Consider the following 10,800-nt stretch of genomic DNA (forward strand, 5'->3'; position numbering starts at 1 on the left):
TCTTTTGCCACAGAATGGTAATAGAGATTTTTAAAAAATGAATCCAGTTGCCTGATCCAATATGTGCGATATTCATTTGGGCACAAAGCTTGTCACAGCTCTTTTTCAGTGCTTAAGTAGTAAAATTTCATTCGGCTCCCTGTAGAGGTTATTTTGCATGTTATAAAAAGACCCTACAACAGGAAAATTTTCTTATATTCAGCATAACTATGACTTTATCATCTTATTCATTATATCTCTTCCTACCACAATAAATAATTCCTTGTAATTGCCTTCCTTGAAAACTACAGAGTTTCAGACTGGCGAGTAGTTTATGTTCCAAATCCTTTCCTGTTTAGCCAAATTATATGTATTTCACTTTTAGCGTCTTCCCAGGAACCAGATCCTCCAAGGAGTCGTGGCCAGCAGGAGGACTGACCGCAGCTGAGATGTGTCGCTACGGTTGATGCTTGGGGCCAAATGCTGTCTCCAACGGCAGCTGCCTCTGCTTTGAAGCCTCTTGCTTGAAGGTTTCTACATCCGTCACACAGACTACCTGGGAAATGCACCCAGTCGTGTGGCTGGGAGCTTCTTTCCACTTTGTCTCCCAACAGCCCAGTCTGGATCGTCTAGTCCAATCTGATGGCCCATTTCCATGTCTACATACAAACCACGTCATATTAGCCTGGTCCTACCAACACCAGTTTATCATTGTTCCCAGTTTTCCTAAGGAGAATTTTAGGCCATGTCTATCTTCGTTTATTTGATGTACCTTTAAATGAAGTATTGGTTAAGTTCAGTTGACTCTCTTGTTCTTACAGAGATGTTGAAGAAGAGACCTGATCATCACTCTTACCTAGTAGATATTTTCCCAAGTACTGTTTTTTCTCAAAAACACATTCTACACTCTTCCAAGGATCTGACCTTGCCAAGTCAAAATGTCTCCACATCTAGCATCTGCCAAATTCAGGGAGAGCAGAGCTGACTTCATGTGTCTCATGACCAAGCTCTAGTTAAACTCCTGACAGCATCATTGTTTCCTGAGAAATGTTCGTGTTACCTCTGGTGTTGCTGTGGGTGATTTTGCACACTGTATTTACACACCCAACTTGTCACAGAGGAGTATATTTGAACCCAGGTAGCAGCCCCGTTGCTCAGTGGACAAGCACAGTGACCTGGGACAACATCTGGAGGCTACGCTTCTCCTCTCCACCTGAATTACTGCCTTTCTAATGCTCCAGGATGCCACAATGCAGGCTCTTCAGGTGTAAAAAGTGTTAAATATTGTTTTTACTGTGAAGCTACAAGTCTGTGTAATAATTCCAGGTATTCTGAAACAGTAAGACTTCACCTTCAGAGAGCATACTAGCAAACAATGGCATTTGTTACTGTATTTTCTTTGGCATCCAGGGAAATTACTGTAAGTATAGGCATCCTCCTTGCATTTGATCTCATTTCTGTATTTCAGGTCTATACAAGCTTTTAAACACAAACCAGATCATCCAGCCCTTGGGCATATAAAGAGTCTCCTTCATTTTGTTGAGATTACATGAGTCCACGAACTGCAAGATTAAGAACCCGCAGGACCCTTAAGTAACGTAAAATCAGAGTTTTAAGAGGCCAGAAATTTAAAGCAAGTGAAGGTCTCATATGGTATCTGCACTTTGAAGTGCATAGTGCAAGCAGGTGCAAAAAGTATTTTGACACAATGCACAAGGCTTTACGGTGCGGCACTGTGAACATTAAGTGAATCCCAGCATCTTACTACTAAGGTAAGTTCTTGATGTATTTTTTTTCATTTATAAGACTACCTATAGAGCTTATCCAGCCTTTTGGAAAGCTGGAAAACTTGAAACAGGCAATAAAGGGAATCAAAATATATTCAGCTCTAGGTAAATTAGATATTCCTAATGCATTCTTTTTTCCTGTGTAATTTAGCAAATTAGTTTACATTGTCTGATAAGTCATCCTGGAAAACATAAAAGCTCAGATTAATTTTAGCTTTGTAGAAATGATAATTCAATATTTGCTTATTTACATCCACCCACACTAGAGCTAAGAGCCATATCTTCTATGCCATGTCAGATATATCAATACCAACATGTTAAACCTCCTCCTCCTTTCCCACTGAATTAAGAGAAGCAGCGGACGCCACGCGGTGAGGAATTGCCCGCGCAGGATGTATCCTCACCTGCTGCGTCAGAAACCTCACCGTGAAATGCCTGAGCTACCACTCACCGTTCGCTTTAACTCCCATGTGTTGCTCAGGAGCGCGTTAGTCTGCTCTATCTCCTCAGGGTTAATAGCACCTGGTTTTATTTATTACCCTGCGGTATTTACATACAGCCATTTCAATACGTTGCCTTTGGATGGATAGCTTTGTAATGATGCAGACAACGTTGAAGCGGTCTGTTTGTAAGCAGAAGAAAATGAAGAAGTCTCATGGGCTATTCCTGCCCTGTACTGAGATGATGTACAGTTTTGCATCAGGTATAAAGGTAACACGCTGCGTAAACTAGTCTTGAGGGAAGTATTGCTAAAGGAAGACAGAGGGAATTCGCTCTTAAAAGAGCTTTGGTGCTAAATACGTACAACCAGCCCCTCCAAACTAAATCTCTGGCTACTTACAACTACTGTTAGGAATACAAAAAAAAAAAAAATCAATTTGAGATTAATTACTTCAGTCTTCTGACCGTTGTCAGAGCCAGGATTGGTCCCTGCAGCATTTCCTGGATGACTTCATAGGAATTTAGCAAGCTAGATTCTTGATTCTAGGAATCACCCGACAAAAGCTGTGAGATTTTACATGTTGACAAACAGCTGAACTCTTGGCTACAGGAGCCCTGCACTGCTCTGCTCACTATTCAAGGGCTTGCGCTTAAGAGGAGCTGAAATGCCTGCTGAATGCCGAAGCTGAAAAGCCTTGTAGGGTTACCCCATGAACCGTAGCCACATTTTTTTCCAATAATTACAGAGCAAAAAGAAAAGGGCAGTTAAACCTAGAGAAATTCTGCCACAGCAGCATGACCACTGCTCAGCAAAGCCCTCTGAATCCTCAGGCATCTTTTTCAAACACTATTTTAAATTGTTAGCACATGAAGAGGATTCTCTCCTTTCTGAGCCTACAACGTAATGCAGTCTTAAATTTCAGTTCCCCAATAAACTTACTGCAGCTCTGAGCACCTTAGGAATTGCATCTGCTAATCTGTATTTGTTCAAGCCTCCTTATCTAAAGGAAAAAGTGCTGCTTGATTTAAGATTCCTTGAGGAAATCTGCCTGTACATCTCTGGCTGGCGAGTAAAACAAACAGCATCCGTGTCCCAGTAGGCATCCGCCACCCCCCGACATCTCTTCATTTAATTAGTTCTAAGAAAGCCGGTCTATCCAAAAGCCGACAAAGCAGCACAAGAGAAACTCTTAAGTATTTATTTAGAAAATTAAATACATTACCAGACGCATTGTGAAGTTTCTGAGTCACCTGCAGGGAAATAAGGCAGAAATCCGACGTTCACGCACCGCTCCTGACTGTACCGGCGCCCAGGCTGGCTCTTACAGAATAGCAGAGGAGAGCGAAGCTGCAAACCTTTGAGTTGAGCTCACTCTATAGGCATCAGAAAAACCTCAAAGAAAAAAAAAAAAAAAAAGAGCCAGAGAGGGAGCGAGCAGCCCACAGACAGCGAGATGAGAAACTTCTGGCAAGTCTCCAGCGCAGGAATGAATTCGTTGTCATTCAGAGACGTATAGCGATGGAAATGAAGGGAAACTTGAATTTACAGGCGGATTTGGATCCTGCTCTAATCGTTCTGCAAAGATGCGCAGGTTGCAGCTCAGCTCTTTTTACAAGGCTCATCTAGGAACAATGCTGGATCAAAAATCGAATGGTACGGTATGTATGTATACACACATACACACACACACACACAGACGTATATAAGCCAAGGTGCCAGCACAAACTTCAGATGGCTCATTCCATCAGCTATTTGCTGTGAATTTTATTAAACCCAGCACAGAGCTACAGTGGCAACTCAAATTCCTCTTATGTATCAAAGTGGATTCACAAGGTTTTATAATGCTCTTTAGGCTCATAAACAAATTTGTTTAGTTTTTTTCTAGCATTACCAGGAAGCCAAAATACATTTTACAGAGATAATTCGGACGCTTTCAAGCATGTGGCAAAAGTGTCAGCACACTGAGACTAAAATTGTCCAAACATTTATGCATTTTCAGCCAATAGAAGGAAAATAAACGAGTCCGTAGTTGAAATAATAAGGAAGAAATATTGTTAGCTGCAAATTTTTCATAGGTCAAAAGACTCCATAAGGCATAAGCAACCCTGATCACTAAGAAAGAGTTCAAATAGGAATTTGTGGAAAATGCAAAAATTGGTGTTTTTAAATGCTGGGAGTCAACATGGATAATTTTGGTGTTTTGCACTGAACCCTGGCTCCGGCACGTTTCAGGAATGTGCAGTCTGCTGCATTTAGATATTTTGCAGTCGTGTATGCAAAGTGAATGTCAACTCATGAAAAATTTGTAAATAAACATTTTCTTGGCATGAGAAGGGAAAAGAGGCTCCACACAGCATGGCTTAAACTGCATAACTGAACTCATCTTCTTTTATTCCCTACTCTGATAATGCACTCATTTAAAATCTGGTTGCAAGTTCAGACAGTGTCTTGGTAAATATAGCTCCTAATAATTACAGCTCTCCAAATTAGAAGTAAGGTTCCTGTAGATTTGGATTGCTTTTAATTTAGCTGACAAAGAAAAGTAAGAAGTCAAGCTAAGCTAAATAACTGGAGGGATGCTTTATTGCTTGTTTTCTTCCTATTAATAAATCAGTCCTCTGTGGGAAGAAAATCAAACAGCAACAAACAAACAAGAATTCATTAGTGACACGGAAGGCGATGCCGAGGAAGGCAGAGGAGCTCCAGGACAAAGAGCAAAATATTTGCCACCTATTTTTGGATATAAAGAAGCAGAAACATCCTTAACATCCGTGATGCTACAACATTTGGTTCTTCTCCAGTTTTCAGTTCCAGCCCTGCAGGTAGAGCGGCCAAGCGGCACCAGCTGTGCCCAGCTGTGGTGATGGCAAGTCCAGCACGGCACCGTATGGCCGCCGGCACCCGGGCTGGCCCCACCGCCCCAGCGCTGGGACGTGCCTGCGTTCAGTAATCACCGGCCACGTCCATCTGCCACCCGGAGAAGCACAAAGGCATTTTTCAAATAATCCCATTTTTCTTCTCTCGTGCGCATCTCCCCTTGGCTCCGAAGACGGCGGCACGCTGCTGCTGGGTGGGAGCTCCGACGGGGCAAGTGCATCCTGGCTGGGGAGGTCCATGGCCACCCTGCAGCTGGCTGCGTGTCCTGCTCACGACCTCAGATCATTTCTTCTCCACAGACACACACACAGAAGCCAAGGCTGGGCTGGGAAGGAGGAGGTTTCCTTGTGGTGGCTGAGCAACCAACCCGCCACAACGCAGCTCCTAAAGATAAGCTGAAAACTCTGTCCAAAACTTACTTTCTAGCTGGTTTGCATTGCAAATCTGCATTTCTCACCAGGGAAGGTGGGTGTTTATATTGGTGGGTAACCTGTTTTTTAAGAGCTTCATTAGTGCGAAATAAAGGGGGTATCTCTAACCAAGTAGGGAAGATCAGGCATTTCAGGACATGAAGAGACCGGCCCAGGCACCATTACTGTTGAAAGTAAAAGCGATGATTTGGAGACTGCACGTACCATCGTGTCCAGGTCGATACTGGACATTTTTGTCTAAAACTGCTGGCAAACTCCACTTTGAGCATGGGACTGATGGCTTTTTCTGCCTCCAAGTTGGATTGAAATTCCCGCGCAAACCACCAGCTGGCAGGACAAACGTAGGAAGCTGAAGACTGATGCAGAGGCAAGGCAGAGCATCGGTGGGACACCTGAACCCCGGACACCCAGTTAAAAACCGTGCTTCAGTTCCCGGTGAGGTGCCGGCTCAGGTGGGCTTGGGGCAGAGCCCGGGATGCTGCAGCGGGGCAAGCTGTCTCCTCGCCTGCCTCGTCCCCCAGCACGGTCACCCACCGGCTTCTCAGGCAGGGATCTTATTGCCGGCAGCAAGTGGGAAGCAATCGAGAGCAAGCCTGCTTTGACTTACACGCAAAGGAGCAGCACAGCCCCACTCCCTTATTTATTAATAAGTCAATAAAGAAGGGAAAGGTACTGGCAGCACCTGCCCCGAGAACATGCCCCTGAGACGGGAACAGCCTCTGGCTTTTCACACATGCTTGGGTTTGTGGTTTTTAATGTGAATCCATGCTGACTTTCCAACAATCCTTCTGTGCTCTCACTTATGCACATTTTCTCCTCCACTTTTCCCTAAGTTTCTCCCAATTTTTTTTTTTTTTTCAAATTTAGAATTCCCTAAATTTAATCCGTCTTTCACTGGGATATTGTTTGTGGCGAGTTTGCTTTTCCATGTATCTTCATTTACCGATCAGCTGAGAAGTATTTTCACTCAGAGCATTGATTTGCATCACACTTCCCGCATCCTATTTTAATTTCCCCCCCCAACCATAAGTGATAGCTGAACTTGCTCAATCACACTCTCCCTGACTTTCCCCATGTAGCACCAGCAGCTCCCCCAAACCTTCTTGCTGCCACGGGAGGAAAGGACCTAGAGACCGAAGCAGCCAGTTTCACCATCTAGCAAGCAACCCTGCCAAGAATTAACAAAATGCATCAGGGCTATAAAAATGGATTAAACCTCTGATTGCATGGAGGAAGTGAAAGCTGGGAGACCTGTGAAAGGTAGGATCATATCTTATTCCACAAGTTCCTTGCCCCTACAGGTGCCTCACACTGTGAGTTTTTCAAGGATTGTTAACACTTTGGTCTAACTCATGTCTCTGGGCTCAAAACAGAAGCATCCGGGTGAGACTTCATGGCCTGTGATGAAGAAAAGGTCAGACCAGATGATCAATGGTTCCTTCTAAGGATTGAGATTAAAAAGAATCTTCTACCACTTGCAGGATTTAACCTGAGGAGTAATTGCATCACGGGAAAATATTCCTGGGTTTTGTGCAAGAGTCCATCAATTTTAAAGCATCCCCCTCAAAACAACAGCTCCACACCTGGGGCAGAGCCGGGGACAAAAGCTGTCCCAGCACAAACAGCTCTGGATTTTGCAAAACTAACTCACAAAGGTACTTCTTTGCACCACAAGACTTTCCCATGTGCAGTCCCTGACGTCCAAGATGCAGCTGCGCGGACCCAGCATCGCCTCGCGATGAACATGAGCAAATATTTGGAAAGTATCCCGTCCTCAGCCACGTTCCCTCTTGCTACATTTGTGCATTTAAAATACCCATTTCTGTCAAGTATTTTGGCATACAAAAAGAAACACGTGCTTTTTTGACTGGGAAGATGCTGAAACTGTCGTAACTTGTTAGAGTTACAGGCTCCGAGGGGCTGGGCAGAGGAATGAGCGGTAGCAGAAAGCCAGCATCTGAATATTAGCTATACAAGGGATTTTCCTGAGCTGGATTCTGTCTAAATTATATATTGCGCTGAAAGTCTGAAATGTATAACATGCTCAGTAGATTTTTTTTTTTTCAATTTGTCCTCTGTCTCCCTGTGACTGAAGAGAGATCATTACCAATAGGTAATGAAAGTTGCTGAGCTGATGAAGCATGTTTTGCTCGGAGCTAATGTCATTGGAGGTTGGGGGGTTTTTTGCTGTTTTTCTATTTGCTGTCTGACAGCCTGCTGTGCACATCACTTCTCGTAGCCAGCGTGCCCCAACAACCACACCAGCACAGCCATAACTTCCAGCTCCAGCACTTCTTCATTTAGCTTGACGTGCAATTGCTTTTCTCATAGCAAAGACAGAACTCAAAACACCTTGGCCTGAAACGGCTTTAAGGTCTCTGTTACGCAGCCTTCAGGTGCGCCCCAGGGTTTTTTTCCTCAGACTGTTGGATTTCTGCCTTCAGACACTTCACAAAGTTCCTTTCAATTAATAACAGCAGGTGATTGACTGAAAACCCCTGTCTCCCTTCGAGCAGTTTTGCAGAGAGCAATATCATTTATATAAATCTATATAATATAACTTACATAAATAACAAAAGAAAACAAGTCATTTGCACTTCTCCCCTGCTGTCAAAATCCAGTTCCAGTGCCAAAAGTTACGGTCGACTGGTGCCAGGGGCTCAGGGGAGTGCTGTGGAGGGGAGCACCGGGCCCCTTTCCGCAGGACACCCGAGGCCGTTGCACACACGCACCCCCCGCAGCTTCCTTAGCACCAGTGACAGCATTTCCAAATTCAGTCTTCGGTTTACATTTCAATTTCCAGGCACACTCATTTTCTATAACAGCACCAAAATTATGTCCATAAAAAGGTGCATCTCTAGTCTGGATAGTATTGGTTAGAGAAAAATTTAATTTTTCGCTCGAATAAAAAGATCACTAGAAAGCTGCTCTTTGAGCCAAGAGCTTTATCAAGATCCCAGAGCTCATTTCTATCATTTGCCTACGCAAAAAAGAGAGGAAACACGGTCTGTGGCAGAGGTCCAGCTCTGGCCCACCCGTGCTTACCCCCGTGTCTGCCGCACTGCGGTCAGCTCAGTTTTATACACCCCGTCAGAAGGACTTGGGCTTAACCAGGTTTCTGAGGTTCTGTTCATAACCACTTTTTCATACACTAAACCAAAAACAATTCAGAAGAAGAAAGAAACAGCAAAGTCAACAGCAGCAACCACCTGCCTACCACAGATGAGCCATGTCGTGCACGAATCCATGTGCAGAGAGGGAAAAGGACTTTCTCTGGCCTCGCTGTGAGAAAACCGGGTGGCTCCTCCTGGAAGTGAGTTTTTGCCTGGACGTCAGCCCCAAATTTTTTTAGGCAGCTGATGATGCTTGTTGCTTCTTCCTCCAGACATAGGATCTGAACTGGGTGCATTGGCACCCGCCTGAGGCTGGGACCGGCGGGGCTGACGGGTCCTCCCTGTCCCCGGGGTGGGCTGTTGTGACCCCGTCGCAGCATCCGTGTCCTCCTGGCAGACCCTGCACAGCCCATGGCTGCGAGCTGTTGTCCCCCTCCGAAAGAGGGATCCCAAACAGGGCTTTGCAGAAAAATACAGTTACACAAGGCATATGGTGACAACTTTTACTAGTCCTAGACAAGATTATGGAGAAAAAGAAATGTGGGTTTTCTTCTTCTTAAAGAAAAGAAGTCTGGGAATCTTGGAATAATTAATAAGCTGAATTACTCTATCGGTAATATAATAATGCACCATTAGAAAAAGATCCGATTTTTATTATCCAATTTTTATCAGAAACTAAAATTAACTGCAGTTTAATATCATTCCAAGACAGCTAATTATAAATCCGGCAAGGAGGATCTATTTTCTAGGAACAGACCGGCTCCATCAGACTCAGAAGGAACTGTGTCCCCTCACGCCCTCCCTCTGGCCCTGCCTGGGGGTCCCAGCGACTTTCGCGCACTCTGAGCCCCTCACACATAAGGCGCCCACCGTCCATGCAGGGCCGTGACACTTCTCCTTTCCATCTGCAGCAAACCTCATTTTTAAGAGCGTTTTTGATTTCATAATCAATCAACTGTGTGAATTCGAAAATAAATACTCACCTATTCCTGTAAATGAAGCCTGAGCACCACTATTTGACAGCCACTGCAAAGATGTTGATTTTTTTAACACCCAGTTTGTTTAAAGGAGGAATGAGCAGAATTACTGAGAAACTTGGATTTTCCAAAGGTTACGTGCTGCCTTTCTCTGCCCTGCAGTTGCCCTGCAGATGCTGCAGATGATGCCTTGTTAATGATGCCTTGGAGTTAAACTTGCCACATTATACCCCAAGTTTAAAAAAAAAAAAAAAGAGAGAGAGAAAAATCCATCTAAAATATTATGTCCATAAGCCTTTTTCGAGAAAGTTTGCAAGCCACGGCAAGGCGCCATGAAACACTGCCCAGCAAGGCTGCACGACCGCCTCCCGCCACGCCGCACTAAAGCTACACGCGCGCCCGCTCTCAGCCAGAAACCCTGATTTCTGAGCACAAAATAAAGCCGGAAAGACTGACTGTCGATGGATCGGGCAGTACATTCCTCCATTCATTCCCAAGTCTGGTGCCAAGAGGACAAAACCAACCCTCAGTGCTTCTTCACAGCTTCAAAACCCAGTTCTCCACGACGTTATGGGGTCTGCTGTGCTCCAGCCCCCCCTCCTCACCTCCATGCAGGAAAGCCCTCTCTGCTCTCCCCAGCAGCCATGGGTGCCCTTCCCGACGCTCCCAAGGGCCGATGGCCCAGCAGCACGACCACGGCAAGGGTTTGATGGGCGGCCTTGGGGCAGCAGGTGGAAAGGAAGAAGAGCTGGTTCCTGCACGGTGCCTGGCAGAGCAGGAAGGATGCAGCTGTAGCTACGAAAGCGAGGGTCTGTGCAAGTTGCTCGTATCCAATCTGCTTAATTCCCATTTGTGGCTTTAAATAATGAGGGCTTTCTGCCCAACTAGCAGATTTTAAGACAGCCAGTCAACCAAAACCCAGGAGCTCCTGCATTCCTGTGCCTCACCCAAGACTGCCTGTGAACCCCCTTGTACACAGCCATCAACCCAGGAATTAAATCAACAAAGCTAAAGGAGCGTTTTTCTGTACCGGCTTCGCGTGGCCAGGGCTGGGTCTGCAGGGGCGGCGGCGGCCAAAAGCTGCCAGAAGCTTCCCCCATGGCCGACAGAGCCAGCGCAGCTGGTGCTGAGACGGACCCGCCACTGGCCGAGGCCGAGCATCGGCGACGGGGGCAGCGCCTCTGGGGAATGGGG

Source organism: Phaethon aethereus (assembly GCF_964289735.1).
Source record: "Phaethon aethereus genome assembly, chromosome: 9".
NCBI lineage: Eukaryota > Metazoa > Chordata > Aves > Phaethontiformes > Phaethontidae > Phaethon > Phaethon aethereus.